This window comes from Piliocolobus tephrosceles, chromosome 9 (genome assembly GCF_002776525.5).
Source record: "Piliocolobus tephrosceles isolate RC106 chromosome 9, ASM277652v3, whole genome shotgun sequence".
NCBI lineage: Eukaryota > Metazoa > Chordata > Mammalia > Primates > Cercopithecidae > Piliocolobus > Piliocolobus tephrosceles.
This window is the reverse complement of record NC_045442.1, coordinates 127,677,437-127,694,072: the sequence shown is the minus strand read 5'-3', so window position 1 is coordinate 127,694,072 and position 16,636 is coordinate 127,677,437.

The window sequence follows — 16,636 nt, the reverse complement described above, 5'->3', positions numbered from 1 at the left end:
CGGCTTAAGCCGCTCCCTGAGAGCCTGTTAAGGGGTTGAATGGGCTTGCACACTGCCAGGGTGACTCATTAGTGAGTTACTGCCTCAGTACCTATGCCCTTTTAATGTCTCCTTGGGCCCCAAAGAGACTCATATAGTATTAAAATATAGTTCAATGCATACTCAACTTCTTCTGGGTTTTCACTTCAGAGATTTGGGTCAAGAAATCTGTAGCAAAAACCTTCATATATCAAAATAAAGAAATACATGTACACAAGTAATTTTGTAGCACTTACATATGAAGGTTGCTATGTGTGTGTGTGGACACAGGAACAATTCTGAAGAAGCCAGGAGAACACCGTAGTGATGACAAGGGCTCATCCCGAATACAAGGCACTCCCACTCTGGAGGAATCGCTGGGCTTTCCAAACTTAGCAACCAAGTTTACCAAGCTAGGTAGGACAGGACAGTTCACTATGCACTGATGCATGTTATCTAGGGGAAGATTTAGTGATAATTTGAAGAATTCAAGCTCAGGGTCTCAAATATATATATATACACAATACTCACACTCACATAACTGAAAACTGTCTCCACATTCACACCAGATGCCCTCATGATTGGTTTCGCACGCACCAGCATCAGTGTAGACTTAATCAATGATTAGGCCTATTCATAGAAAATAGGGACTTGGACTTGTTATTTTGAAAACCTTTAAAAGGAAGAAGAGCCAGGTGCGGTGGCTCACCCCTGTAATCCTAGCACTTTGGGAGGCAGAGGTGGGCAGATCACCTGAGACCAGCCTGGCCAACAGGGCAAAACCCCGGCTCTTCTAAAAATACAAAAATTAGCCTGGTATGGCGGCAGGCACTTGTAATCCCAGCTGCTCAGGAGTCTGAGGCAGGAGAATCGCTTGAACCCAGGAGGTGGAGGCTGCAGTGACCCAAGATTGCGCCACCGCACTCCAGCCTGGGTGACAGAGCAAGACTCAGTCTCAAATACATAAATAAATAAACAAAAGGAAAAAAATTAGATTTTTCCATGTACTAGGGTTAATTTGGGGGTTATGTGTTACATTAACATACCTTACAATAATTACATGCATTACATTATATTTTTGTCTAAACAGTCTTATGAGAATACGTTTCACATGTCTATGTGTGCTGGTAGGTTAAATTCCCCTTTCTTGCTCTTCTATTTAAAATTCACAGATTCACGTGGTTATTCTCACTCACTTATGTTCAAGGTATATTTTTAAATTAATTTATAAAGATTCCAAAGGAAATTCACTTAGACCTTGTTTAAAATTACATATGACATAATATAGAAGAAAATTATACCTTTATTGATACGGTTTGACTGTGTCTGCACCCAAATCTCATCTTGAATTCCCACATGTTGTGGGAGGGACCTGCTGGGAGGTAATTGAATTGTGGGGACAAGTCTTTCCCATGCTGTCCTCATGATACTGATTAAGTCTCATGAGATTGGACAGTTTTATAAAGAGGAGTTACCCTGAATAATCTCTCTCTCTCTTTGCCTGCTGACTTCCATGTAAGACCTGACTTGCTCCCCCTTGCCTTCCTCCATGATTGTCAGGCTTGCCAGCCACATGGAACTGTAAGTCCATTAAACCTCTTTCTTTTGTAAATTGCCCAGTCTTGGGTATGTCTTTATCAGCAGCATGAAAACAGACTAATACATTTATAATATTGAATTTCCATCCAGAAATTTATCTCTCATTTACTCAATTAAAAATTCCCTGTCAATTTTGAATGTCCTTTACCTAGTTTCCTTCTCTCTCTTGTTGAATTGTACATGCTGATAGAAAAGCTATCAGCCCAAAGGGAAAAGCAAGTGTTTTGTGTTCTGTATCATCACTACTTTAGGCAACATGATTGCTCAATATAGATTATTTTCCCAAATGTCAGAACAATGATTTATAAAGAAATATTCTATGTATGTGGTGCCACCTCATTATCCGGCAGACGTTGTAGCAGAAAGTCCTTTTAAATTTCACAGACTAGGTATTATCACAATACAATCAATAAAAACAGCATGATAATTACCAGATGAGATGACTACATAGTAAAAATGTTATTTGAAACTAAAATTCAATAATATAAAGAATAAAGATTTTCTAGGGCCATTTTGTATCTTATCATTCTTAAGAATGAATAAATACAGAAAAGTGGCAGCAGAGAGTCATGCTTTCTAGAAAATAAAATGCAGAGAAGGAACTGCTGCCCTTGCAAAAAATGGCTTAATTCCTTCAACTTTTCATGAATTGAAGAATCATTGCATTTCTTCCCTCATTATGCACCCAAATTAAAAGCGAAGATAAACCTTTTAGGAAAAATGACCATCTAGAAATGAACTTGATATTTCCAGTAGAAATATGTGTTTTGTTTTTTTTTTAATATTTTAAATTACAGGGAATTTTAATTGTCAACATTTTAGAAGCTCCAGTCTCACAGTCATCACTAGATATACTAACACCAGCCAGTGACATGCCACGTGCTTCACTAAATCTGACCCTCCCTGCCTTTCATGGAAATGCACACTTAGAATTACAGGTTTATATTTGTGGTTTCTGGCTTTTTTTTTTTTTAAACTACTTTTTTTTACTAGAAATATCTTTTTTTTTTTTTCTAGACTGTGCTACTAAAAAGTTCAGATAAAGATAATCTGTAAAACATACAGCTTATGTTCTTTTTTTTTTTTTTTGAGAGGGGGTCTTGCTCTGTAGCCCAGACTATAGTGCAGCGGTACAATCTCAGCTCACTGCAACCTCTGCCTCCCAGGTTCAAGCAATCCTCCTGCTTCAGCCTCCCAAGTAGCTAGGATTACACCCAACTAAGTTTTGTATTTTTAGTAGAGACAAGGTTTCACCATGTTGGCCAGGTTGGTCTCGAACTCCTCATCTCAGGTGATCCACTGGCCTTGGCCTCCCAGAGTGCTGGGATTACAGGCGCGAGCCACTGTGCCCAGTCAATTTTATGTTCTATGAAGTGTAAAATTATTCATCATTGTTCGGTTTCACACACAAAGCATCCCAGCCAACAGTGTGAGGATTCTATGGCCCAGTTAAGAATGTTAAGAATTGGATGCTACGGATTCTAAAGATAATTCATTTCACTCTAATATGTACTTGTCAAAGAAGCTTTTACATCACTACATTTTTTTACATCTAGCTTAGGAAAGAGAAATTGCACATATCAGCTATTCTCTACTCTCTACTCACAGAACTTGACAGTGGACCAGAGAGAGAGAGAGAATAAGAATGGGGCAACCACGATAGCAAATCATCTTTAACAAACATTTACCAAATTATCCATCTCTGTTTAAAAATTAGAATAGCTGAGATATAGTGAAGGCTTGCAATGTGCCAGATACGAAGCCCATTGGCTGGATGATCTCATTCAATTCTCACAGCAACTTTATGAGCTAGGTGCTATTAGTGTAAGTATTTTTCAGATGAGAACACAGGTCTTGCAGAGGACAGCTGGGAAGCAGAGCCTGTTACAGGGCTGTCATTGCGGAGCCAGCATCTGTACCTGGCTACAAGACTCAGCCACACTCCAGCCCATAGTCGTAAGTTTTAAAAGCACCTCCAAAATCCTTTTGCCACTCAGTCCATCATGAGGTGAAGCTTTGTCCCCTCACATTGATGGCCATACACACGGGGCATGCAGAAGAAGTGACTCGGGGCCTGTTGCCTTGGGAAATAGGGGTTTTCACCTTCTATTTCTAGAGGCATTTGCTGTTGAGATCCAGCGTCCATTCTGGGAGCCAGCTCGGGCTGCCTGCCTGTATCTGAGCCATCTTGGAAGTGAACCCTTTCGAACTCAGCACCCCTGCTTGTGCCACGGAGCACACACCAGCTGCCATTTCTAGCCCTAACCCAATGGCAGATTCCCGAGCAGATCAAATGAGTGGTGACTTCCAGCCACTAAGTTACCGTCCAGTTAACTGATACACAACTGTTAGACCGTCTCCTAAAGCTGCATTTAAAATAGAACTTTAAGCTAGTAGTGCTATAGAAATAACTGTTGACACACCCATGTTTTAGAACCAATGTCACTAGGCCATCTTATTTGCTATTCTTTTTTTCTTCTGAAAACTTCATTAATAAGAAGCCACAGAACTCACTGCTTCTCCTCTTGTCAAGATACCTCTTACAGGAACTCAACCCAGTGTACAGTAATGCTCTTTCACTAAACTAGGATGATGGGGGTTTCATGTCTTGGGGACGTTGACTTGCTGTTCCTGGGATGTTTCTGATGCAGCCACGGATGCACAGGAGTGCCCGGAATTCACAATCCCAATGAGACTGCAGGAGCTTTGCCACAGTGGCATGGAGGTAACACCGGGAGGAGACACACACTGACCCTGGGCCCATGACCCTTGTGAACAGTCTGACCCCCCTGCAGGACACAACAGTCTGTCCCAGGCTGGAGATGCCAGTGATGCCCCAAAGCGCCTTGGTAGGAGGGACTGTGGACACAGCCTGCCCATCCAGCAACTGTGCAGGCTGTTGCTCCATTCGCCTGCCTGCCCCCTGCTCACCCTACCTCTTTGAACACCTGTTGCCACCTTGGTCTTTCAAAGGTGTCCCTCTCTGCAGTCTTCATTCCAGAGTCACGTGAGTCTCTCCGGGCTGTCTGTCCTGTCAAGGTCCCGCCCACTCGGGCACCTCCACTTGTCTGATGACCTGCTCTGACTCTTCTAATCATGTTTTTGGCTTTAACGCCTCTTTGAGCACCACGTCTATAAGACCATAAGACCAAACTCCAAGACCAAACTCAAATGCTGTGAGGAGGTAGCTGGGGAACATCTGTAGGAAAAATAATTCGGTATCAGACAGCAGGGAGACGAGGGGCTTGGGTGGTTTGTTTATAATCAGAACTATTCAAGTTTATTATAACACCATCTAATAAAGCAAGTCTAGAGAAACTGATATGGGGCAAAGAGCCTCATTTTGACCCATTCATAGTTCCTGAAACTTTGGCTTAAATCTATCCCTGGGACTAACAAGAGTGGTACCCCAGTTTGGAAGCCATTACGATGAGGAGAGATGGGGCTCTAACCTACAAAATCACCCACTCCATGTGGGCACAAACCAGAGGAACCTTCCACACCTCGACCTACCTGATAGCAGAAGCATCTTTAAAATAAAAGTCTTAATTCATAATAATGCCGGCACGCTAAATTATGATTAAATAATTGAAATTATGATCAAAATCATTCAAAGAACCAAGCAATCACCAAGTAATCACACACAGGCATGTAGATGTCTATACCTTGGGTTTATGTCACCAGCCTTTTACAAACATCTCTCTCTCTCCAGCACACACACACACACACACACACACACACACACACACACACACCTTGCTAGAGTCTGCGCCTTTTCCAAGTTGCCCCAAGAGAACAATGGGACTCAAGCTCTTGACTGATTTGGGGGTGAACCAAGGAGAGAAGAAGCCTGCTTCATTAGCTAAAACCAAAAGAAGGGAGGGTACTAGCTATACAATGAGCTCAGAAAATACCTCTGCCATCCTTCCATCAGTGGTGTTTGTTTTACCTGATTATTTTAGTTTGTTACCATGGTCTGGATGGACCATAAACAGCAGAGTTATTTCTCACGGTTCTGAGGGAACCAAACTGCTGGGAAGTCCAGACTCGAGGCACTGGCAAACTTGGCATCTGGTGAGAGTTTGGCCCCCCAGTTCACAGAATGCCTGCTCACTGTGTCCCCACAAGACAGAAGGGGTGAGGCAGCCATCTGGGGCCTGATGATATGGGCACTAATCCCCATTGGGGGCTCCATCCCCATGATCGAATCACCTCTTAAATGAGGATTAAGATTTCAGCATGTGAATTTGGAGGGGAATGGGGCCCACACACTGTCTATTGCACCGATTTTATTCATTTAAAAATGTTGAAAGAGGATTAAAAATAAGAATAAAAAAACTCTCAGCCTAGAACATGCTATTTGCCAATGAGATTTTCTTTTTGTTTTATTTTTAAAGATCAACACCAACTTACTTTCCCAAGCTTATTTTGAAAGTTGACTTAACAGAAATAATAAGAGGCTTAAACTTTACAATTTCCTTTACCTAGAAATTCCATAAACAATCTAAAAGGCAAACAGAAAATTTGAGGGAAGTTTCCAACATACATGATAGGAAAAAGTTAATATTCTCAGACTGTAAATGACTGACGTTATTTGAAAAGGCACACACTTCAATAGCATAATGGGCAAAGAATATAAGCAAGTAATTTAGAAAAAAAAAAACCATATGGTCATAAAAAAAGAAAAAAAATATGTATGAAATTATTTAGCCTCAATAGCATTCAAAGAACTGTAACATACCAGATACTATTTTCACCCATCAAAAGTCAAATATTAAAAATAAATTATATTATCCAATGTTGTCCCACATATGAGGAAGTAAACAGCCTCCTACACTATTGGTGGAAAACAAATTCATACAACCTTTGTGTAAACTAATTTGCTTATTCCTATTAAAAACCTTTAAAATAAGTACATTCTTTGGTCCAATAAGTTTACTTGGAAAGATTTATTATAATAAAGTAATTATAGATATACTCAAAGATTTAACTGAAATATGGTCATTGTTTATATCTGATCAAATATTTGTACAATCTGGTGACCAGAATAATACACAGTATAACCCCATTTTTGTGGAAACAAATATTTATATGTACAGTTGACCCTTGAGCAACACGGGTTTGAACTACTCTAGTCCACTTATGTGTGGATTTTCCGGTGAATATATTGAAAAATTTTTTGGAGATTGTAACAATTTGAAAAACCTTGAAGATGAACTACTTAGCCTAGAAATCCTGAAAAAAGTTAAGAAAAAAGTATGCCATGAATATGTAGATGTAGATATGTAGATATGTAGATGTAGATGTAGATATATGTCTTATTTATATGTTAGTCAGCTGTTTGTGTTATCAATAAGGCTTCCTGTCAGGAGTCAGCTATCAGTATTTTGGGGGAATCAAAAGTCATATGTGAATTGTATTAGTCCATTTTCACCCTACTGATAGATACATACTTGAGACTGGGAAGAAAAAGAGGTTTAATTGAACTTACAGTTTCATGTGGCTGGGGAGGCCTCAGAATCACAGTGGGAGGTGAAAGGCACTTCTTACATGGTGGTGGCAAGAGAAAATGAGAGAGAAGCAAAAGCAGAAACCCCCAATAAACCCATCAGATCTCGTGACACTTATTCACTACCATGAGGACAGTATGGGGGAAACCACCCCAATGATTTAAATTATCTCCCACCAGGTCCCTCCCACAACACATGGGAATTGTGGGAATATAATTCAAAATGAGATTTCAGTGGGGACACAGCCAAACCATATCAAGAATTTTTAACTGTACAAGTGGTCAGTGCCTATAACCCTTGCATTGTTCAAGGGTCAACTATGTATAAAATACAGTTTAAAAAATACATAAAAGTATACACAGCAAAGTGGTTATTCTGGAGTGGTGGAATTTTATATGATTTTAATTTTTTCTGTGTTAATCTATGTGGGCTATTTTTCCTTCAATAATCATGTGCTATGCCCTTAGATTTTTTATTATGTGATAAACGATAGTTATTCCTTTATTACTAAAAGTAAATGCTTCTAGAATAAATAAGTATAAGTAATATAATTATTTGGTATGGATTTTTAATGAAATGATGCTGTTAAAGAATAAAAATTCTTACATATGCAAGGAAGAATCAGAATGTGTATAAACAAAAAAGCAATAGTCTTCATGTGTGATTATGAATTGTGAGATGTTTATTTTCTTCTTGTTCTCATCCACACTGTCTAATTTCTCTATAAGAATGTTGATTACTTTCTAAGAAAACATATTTTAATTGGCACCTTGGGGTTGTGGTGAAACAGGCATCCTGATGCCAGTATAATTGGCTACAGCCTTTCTTAAAAACAATTTTCAAATTCCCTTCACTATCCTTAAAAGACGACAGTGTTTTACATAGTGATTCCATTCCTGTTGATCTATCTTAAGGATATAATCAGAGTATTGACTCAAGACTGTTGTTTTTCCAGAATTCTTTTAAATTGAAAAAAAATTTAAAAAGAATATCTAAATAAATAAAAGTATATCGATATAATGAACGATTGTGCAATCATTAGAATTCTAAGTGTTTTTTAAGTAGTAACTTGTTATTGAACATTTAGTTTGAGCCATACGTTACATCAAACGTTTCACCATGCGTGAGTTCATTTGATTCTCTCCACAAACCTGTGAATTAATATTGTGACAATTATCATTCACATGAAAAAACTGAGGATCAGAGAAAATTACGAGACTCTTAAGTGACAAGATGTCTAAATAGAGTACTGTTTGAATCCATCCCCTATGCATTTTACTACTACTGTCTGGAAATGATAAAGTAAAATCAGACACTACCAGTGATTTAATGCTAAGAGGAAAAACGTCATCACCTAAATTGTATCCTGTTATAATAGACATATAGGCATAGGAAGAAATACAACAAAATATTCATAGACACCATCTGGGCATGGCAAGTTTTCAAATTTTTAAAATTTTGTTCCTTTCTGTGTTTCTCAAATGTACTACAATGTACATGTATTATAAGAAGAAAAAAATAGGCTGGGTGCGGTGGCTCAGACCTGTAATCCCAGCACTTTGGGAGGCTGAGATGGACAGATCACGAGATCAGGAGATAGAGACCATCCTGGCTAACACGGTGAAACCCTGTCTCTACTAAAAATACAAAAAATTAGCCAGGCATGGTGGTAGGTGCCTGTAGTCCCAGCTACTCGGGAGGCTGAGGCAGGAGAATGGTGTGAACCCCGGAGGCAGAGCTTGCAGTGAGCTGAGATCACGCCACTACACTCCAGCCTGGGCGACATAGCGAGACTCCGTCTCAGAAAAAAAAAAGAAAAAAATAATGTAGCTCTAAGTAACTGAAAAAAACACATTTTCAAATGGGGGTTATTCTCATGTTTGACGTGTTTCATGTAAACACTAACAGTGCTAGAATAATGGGTAACTTGACTTTATACACACCCTGCTTTATCATAATTCTGCAGAAAATGATACAAAATATATCACTTGACTTCGAATATGAGGGTCAATATATTTTGTAATCAGGTATTTGACAAATGCTTTCCTGTAAGAGCTCCTCCCTTTGTAAATATGGACACACTACTATCAATGATAAAATAAATATCAAAGTCTACTTGTCATCCATAGGGGCAGGATGTTGAGATAAGATTTTCGTTTCACCCTTTACTCACTATATGGTACAAGAGGGACCCCAGTCGAGCAGGAAGTTCAAGTAACATTATTCAGCATTACTCGAAGTCTCTTCTGAGTGTTTCTTTCTCGCTTGCTGTCTTACACCCTTCAGATATTATCTTTTACAAGATTTCAAACACTAATAAAATGATACACATTAGTAAAAGAGAAAAATCCATTATGTAACCCTTCAGAATAGGTTAAAGGGAGCAGAGTCCATTAAAGCTGAATCATCCCAATGTGTAGGTCCTCACAGACAAGAGTGACTTATCGGCTGAACCAGGAAACCTCATCTTCAGTACACGTGAGGTATCAGTAGCTGTTTCACAGGTTGATCATAAAGTGAGGCATTTAGGTAAAGATTCGCATTCTGACTTTATCACTCACTAATTAGAGAATTGCAGGCAAGTTACTCAAGCCCTTAATACCTCTGTTTTCTCAGTATTATGAATGCAGGCTAATGTCTATTACATAGGGCAGTTGTGGAATTTGGGTAAGAGAGTATGTGTTAAATCCAGAGTCTGACACAAAGTAAGTATTTGACTCAGTCAGCAAATGCATTTACTAAGTGCCAAGTCACCCACTGAAATCAAACATGTCCCTGGTGCCACAGACACAGCTGTAAGAATGCAGCCAAAACCCTGTCCTCCGCCAGCTCACATTTTAGTGGTCCTTGTTGTACAGGTCTTGCTTTTTTACCAATCAGCGGACATAGTGGTTTTTGTTATAATAAAATCTAGATTAAACGTATTTATTGGATAATTTTTAAATCTCCAGAAAAAGATTCACAAAAGAATATTTTATATTGCAATGTATATTTTTACTTGATTGGTAAAACTAAGATCTTTAATCAACTTTTCAGAAAGACTTTTTTGATAGTTAATTTTATGTCAACTTGACTGGGCAAAGGGATGCCCAGATAGCTGGTAAAAGTTCATTCCCAGGTGTGTCTGTGAGGGTGTTTTTGGAAGAGATTTGCATTTTAGTTGAATTGATGGGATTGATTTTTGAATTGGTGAATGGATGTAAAGAAGATCCACCCTTGCCGATGTGCGTGGGCATGATCCAGCCCTTTTGTAATCTCCCAGTGGGTTCACCTTGCTCGCTGCATAGACAGAACCGATTTATCAAGACAGGGGAATTGCAATGGAGAAAGAGTAGTTCACACAGAGCCGGCTGTGTGGGAGACTGGAGTTTTATTACTACTCAAATTAGTCTCCCTGAACATTTGGAGTTCGGAGTTTTTGAAGATAATTTGGTGGGTGGGAAGGGGCAGTGAGTCGGGGAGTGCTGATTGGTTGGGTTGGAGATGAAATCATGGCACGTCACTGTCTTCTTGGGCTGAGTTAGCTCCTGGGAGGGGGTCACAAGATCGGATGGACCAGTTTATCCATCTGTATGGGACCAGCTGTTTCATCAGGTGCAGGGTCTGCAAACCATCTCAAGCACGGATTCCAGAAGCAGTTTAAGGAGGGTCAGAATCTTGTAGCCTCCAGCTGTATGACTCCTAAACCATAATTTCTAATCTTGTGGCTAATGTTAGTAGCCTAGTCCCCAGGCAAGAAGGAGGTTTGTTTTGGGAAAGGGCTGCTATCGTCTTTGTTTTAAACTATAAACTATGAACTAAGTTTCTCCGAAAGTTAGTTCAGCCTATGCCAAGAATGAACAAGGACAGCTTGGAGGTTAGCGGCAAGATGGAATTGGTTTAGTTGGATCTTTTTCACTGTCTCAGTCATAATTTTGCAAAGGCGGTTTCACTTTCAGAGCCCAAACAGTATTTAAAAAAGTAGTGGAAGGGTGAATTTTCTCTCTGTGTTGTAGCCAGGACATCCATCTTCTCCTGCCCACACACGGTGGGAGATTCTGGTTCTTAGGTCTTCGAATTTGAACTTGGGACTTGGGACTGAGCCACATCACCAGTGTTCCTGGCTCTGCAGCTTGCAGACAGCAGATTGTGGGACTTCTAGGTCCTCATCATCTCATCAGCCAGTGCTGTCAATCTCTCTCTCTCTATATATATATATATACATATATATACATATATATATGTATATATACACACACACGCATATATACACATATACGTGTGTGTGTTCATGTATGCATGTATGCATGTGTGTGTATAGTAACACTTTTGTGACTCCATTTAACCTTGATTATGTAACAGTCACCAGCAAGTATTTAAATACAATTCTTTTTTAATTTAAATTATTTGGTATTTTGTGTGCCTTTTGGTTTAAAGGCTCATATTCTTTAGCTTTAAACAATATTCTTGTTTCACTTCTTTTATAATTTCTATTTTTCCAAGTTTACTTTGCTGTAACTCCAGTTTTTTTTTTTTTTTTTGCCTTCAAGGTACACATATATACTTTTTGTCATATATATGCATGTGTGTGTGTGTCCTTGATGACAAGAAATATATGCATATGGACCTTGAAGACAGGAACTATACACACACACACACACATGCATGCACATTTTATGTATTTGCATCTATACATGCATGTAGAGCATATATATCTATATGTGTGTGTATGTGTGTGTGTATGTATGTGTGTTAGTGTGTGTGTGTCATTGAAGAAAAGAAACATATATATGGACCTTGAAAACAAGAACTACACACACGCACACATACACACATGCATGCACATTTTATGTATGTGCATCTATACATTCATATGGAGTATATATATGTATATGTGTATATATATGTGTGTGTGTATATATGTGTGTGTGTCCTTGAAGACAAGCAATACAGCTATTGTTTACATCTCCTGTACCTATCACAATGCATGGGATATGATATGCTTTCAGTAAAGCTTGCTGAACAAATGCATGAACGAATGGGTTAGCAAAAATATTTTAACCTGCCTAAAAGAAACCATACAATTTATAACTTTTTTAAACAAGACTGTCATATATGTATCAACAGATAAATGAAAATTTGTTCGAGAAAAAGAAAAAGCCCAGAATGAGAATATTATGTTCTCTTTATCTAAACTAACTCCTGTAGATGTGAAACTTAGAGAGAAAATATACAGGATCATTTGCTTAGGATTTCTCTTCTAAGAGCTCTAAATATCGAAAACAGATTGAGTAGCAATATTGCATCTAAATCTGTTGGTTAAATTAAAAATGTACAAAATAACAAATATCTTCCTTAGTGTAGGCCCATTAAAAATAGATTTACTAAATGAAAGAAGTAGTGTTTCAAAATAATTTTTGTCACAAATTTGAAGGTTTTGCTTTATTGCATTTTTTGTTCAATACTGCTAAAGCAATTTTTATCATTTTTTCAGTGATTCTTTCTCAATTTTGAACCCTTTTGTTACTCCGTTTAACCTTGATTACATAACATTCCCAAGCAAGTATTTAAATGCAATTCTTTTTTTAATTTGAATATTTGGTATTTTGTGAGCCTTTTGGTTTAAAGGTTCATATTCTTTAGCTTTGAACAATATTCTCGGTTTATTTCTTTTATAATTTCTGTTTTTCCAAGAAACTTTTGCTGTAACTCCTGTTGTGTGTGTGTGTGTTTAATTATTATTAAGCTTCCCTGAAATCATTATCTATGTATTTTACTTTTCCCTATTATTTTCTGTACCTTTGTATTTTTCTCAATTAACTACTAGAATAATGTAAGTATTTGACATTTTGAAATCTCACCATCAATATCAGAGTCACAATTTATGAGGAAAGAAAGAAGGTTAAAACAAAGACAGCGTCTAGCATAATCTCTTTATCAATAGTGCTGATTGGATTAACTATGTACTAAGTAGAGCAATAAAGTAGCTGCAATGAACAGCAAGGAAGGACAAGCATCCCATTCAAGGAGCATCAGGAAACCTTTATCTGGCCCTCACCAGTTCTGTGCCCCACGTTGCTGATAGATGATCAACATGACTTTGTCCTTGACCTTGAGGACTGAAAGCTTAATATTTCCTTTTCTTACCATCCTTTGCCATATTAAAACAATTCCAAACTGGTTGCATGGTGCATACCTGTAATCCCAACTACTCCGAAGGTTGAGGTGGGAGGATCCCTTGAGCACAGGAGTTCAAGGCTACAATGAGCTCCAGTGGTACCACTGCGCTCAGGCCAGGACAACAGAGCAAACTCTATCTCTAAAATAAACAAGGACCGATACGGTGACTCACACCTGCAATCCCAGCACTTTGGGAGGCCAAGACAGATGGATCACCTGAGGTCAGGAGTTTGAGACCACCCTGGCCAACATGGTGAAACTCCATCTCTACTAAAAATTCAAAAATTAGCCAGGAGTGGAGGCACACACCTGTGGTCCCAGCTACTTGGAAGGCTGAGGCAGGAGAATTGGTTGAACCTGGGAGGCGGAGGTTGCAGCGAGCCAAGATGGCACCATTGCACTCCAGCCTGGGCAACAGAGTGAGACATGGCCTCAAAAAAATTTAAAAAAAACTAAACAAATACATAACTAAAAATTTAAAAATAAAACAATCTCAGGCTTTGAATAAAGCTTCTCATTATATTATGATATAAAAATATTAAATTTTACTCCTAAAAGTCTTACAATCACTACCCCTCTTTATTTTCTGTTGGACCATACCAGGCAGTCAGAACATTCTCGCGCTCTCTAATCCACAAAAACACACGTGCATTCAATATTCGCATGCCCTAAAGCTATCTCCACCCATTATTCAGTTTATATAAAGTCACTATTCTATTTCCAATAGTCATCCATCCACTCATTCAAACCAAGGTTCTCAGTTAACTGTAATTCCATGAGCTGCAAAGTTCTTCACCTTTGAAGACGTCACATTGTTTTCTAGAATTCCTCCTTCCTCCTAACAGTCTTGTCACCATATGCATCTTGCTCCAGCTGCCTTCTGGAACAGGTGATGTGATGAGAGAGCAAGAAGAATCCCTCCTCCCATCTCTCAGAAGTGTGACTTCTGCCAATCACCATGAAACAGCAGGAACACTGGGCTGGAAACAAGCACTGAAGGAACAAAGAGTAAATAAATATCAGCATAGAGGCAGACCTTGATATCCAACTCATCAAAGTGTGCTGCACCTTCCTAAAAAACAGTCCCTTGCTTGAAAGAGCATTAGAATTAGAGACGAGCCTATGACGCTCTGCAATACCACAGCTGCTCTCAGCAGGGTGCCACAGTACAAAAGGTCTCAGGAAACTGTCACGAGTGAAGGAAACACAAATGTAAAATTGATGAGGAAAATACCTGCCTTAAAATTGTATGGCAATTGGAAGTATTCCAGATGGGGTCAACGTGGAAATGATCAAGAGAATGAGATTACAGCGTAGTAGGATCCCAGGTCGATCTTAAAAGTTGTTGTGTACATCAATGTTTATTAATTTGAAAATATATTCATATATTTTATGAGAAAGGTCAGGTTTCAAACAATATGTAAGATAGGATTCTGATGTAAAGACATAAGAAAAGGAGAGAATGAACAAGAACTTGACAGGATCTGTAACTATGTGTAATGCTGGATAGTGAATTATTTTCTTCCTTCCTCTTTATTCTTTGTTCCTACCGTCTAATATTTATAGTAAATATATATTTTACAACTAGACAAAAACTCTTTTTTTTTTTTTTTTTTTTTTTTGGGACAGAGTTTTGCTCTTTTACCCAGGCTGGAGTGCAGTTGGTACGATCGCAGCTCACTGCAACCTCTGCCTCCCTGGTTCGAGAGATTCTCCTGCCTCAGCCTCCTGAGTTGCTGGGATTACAGGTACGTGCCACCACACCCAGCTGATTTTTGTATAGACTAAAACATTTTTAAATGTATAAATTTCACACCACAGTGCAATGCAATGCAGAGAAGCACTGCAGTGCGGTGGGAACCCTGTGTGGGGGCCACATGCCCGGGTTTCACCTCCAGTTCTGCTGCCAAGACATGTAAGAAAATCATTTAACCTACTAGAGTTCATTTCTCCACCTTGAACATGAAGACGCTAAGTCCACTTACGGCTGTAAAATCTGGATTAATCAATTTTTTAAATCAATTTTATATACCTACCTACCCTAAACACACTGTTCTTACACACATTGCCAGACTCTCCAGCTCATCGTCACACAGCAAAGCCAAAGACCTCAAACCTTTCTGCCGGATGACAGCCCTGCTGGAGGCTTCTGGTCACCCCGTACATTCTGGCGTGTCCTCTGTGGACAGAACGCCACACAAGCCTTTACATCCCACAATCCAGGGGAGGCTGAATTAGCAGCTGTGCAACGCCACGAATTGGAAGCCTTTCAGACTTCATTGAGTTTGACTTAAAATAAATGGAGACTTGTGTGTATCGGGGATGGGAGTGCATATCCCCATTTTGTTTAATTTGGGAAGGGACTTTTGATGGCTCTGCCAAGCCATGACAATATTTGCAGTAAAAATTCACAGCTGATTATCTCCCTTCTGGTCTATGGAATCTCCTTGGGAACCACTGATATGAATCCAGCCCCTGTCTGCAGAGGTGGAGGATCAGGGGGCGTCTGCAGGAGCAGGCGGCCAGGCATGGGTGCACCTAGACGCGGTGAGTAGGGGGCTTGGAGAACAGTGTCTCTGACACAGGGACGCAGGTCGTGGAGGACATCAGCCAGGGCCCCTGGAGCGCCATAAAGCTACTGGGGCTGAGGCAGGATGAAGCAGGCACAGGGAATGTTGTCTGTTTCTCAAACTGGGGGACGGTGGGATGAAAGCGGCACCCAGGAAGGCTCAGCCTGGCGAGAGTGTGTGAGCTGAATGGAATGTGGACAGTGTCTGCCCAGGACGCAGCTCAGAGGCTGTTGCAGTAATCCGGGCATGAATGAGGCTGTAATCCCCACAGAATGATGTGCTGGGTCATGTGGAGCCTGACTTCATTTCCAGCTCTATTTATGGCTCTGAATTACAGGAAAAGTTGGGGAGGGAATTGCTCCCAAAGTTCCGTTTCCTCCTCCCGTGGTCCTAGGTATCTGACCACCTGCAGCCACAGTCCCTAAGCACACTGCGCATGCCCGAAGCCCAAATACACAGATTCTGGAACTTTCCGAAGACACAGGATGGCTCTGTTTTTCCCCTGAAGGCACCTCATCCACGCTACACGTGTCTTTATCACTACCAGGACGCTCCAGTGTGTCCTAACACCTCAGGTTTGATGGTTGACTCTGTTTCACTCTGAACACCACAGAAGATGGCCATGCCAAAGATGGAGGGAAATGAGAATGTCTGCCAGATAGGAGCACAATTTTCCTCTCAAGCTTGGTTCTTAAGAGTGACCCTCGCTTTATGACATAAACTCAAATTTCTTTTACACTAAAATCAGGGGTCATAATAAATAGGTATTCTATGTGACCG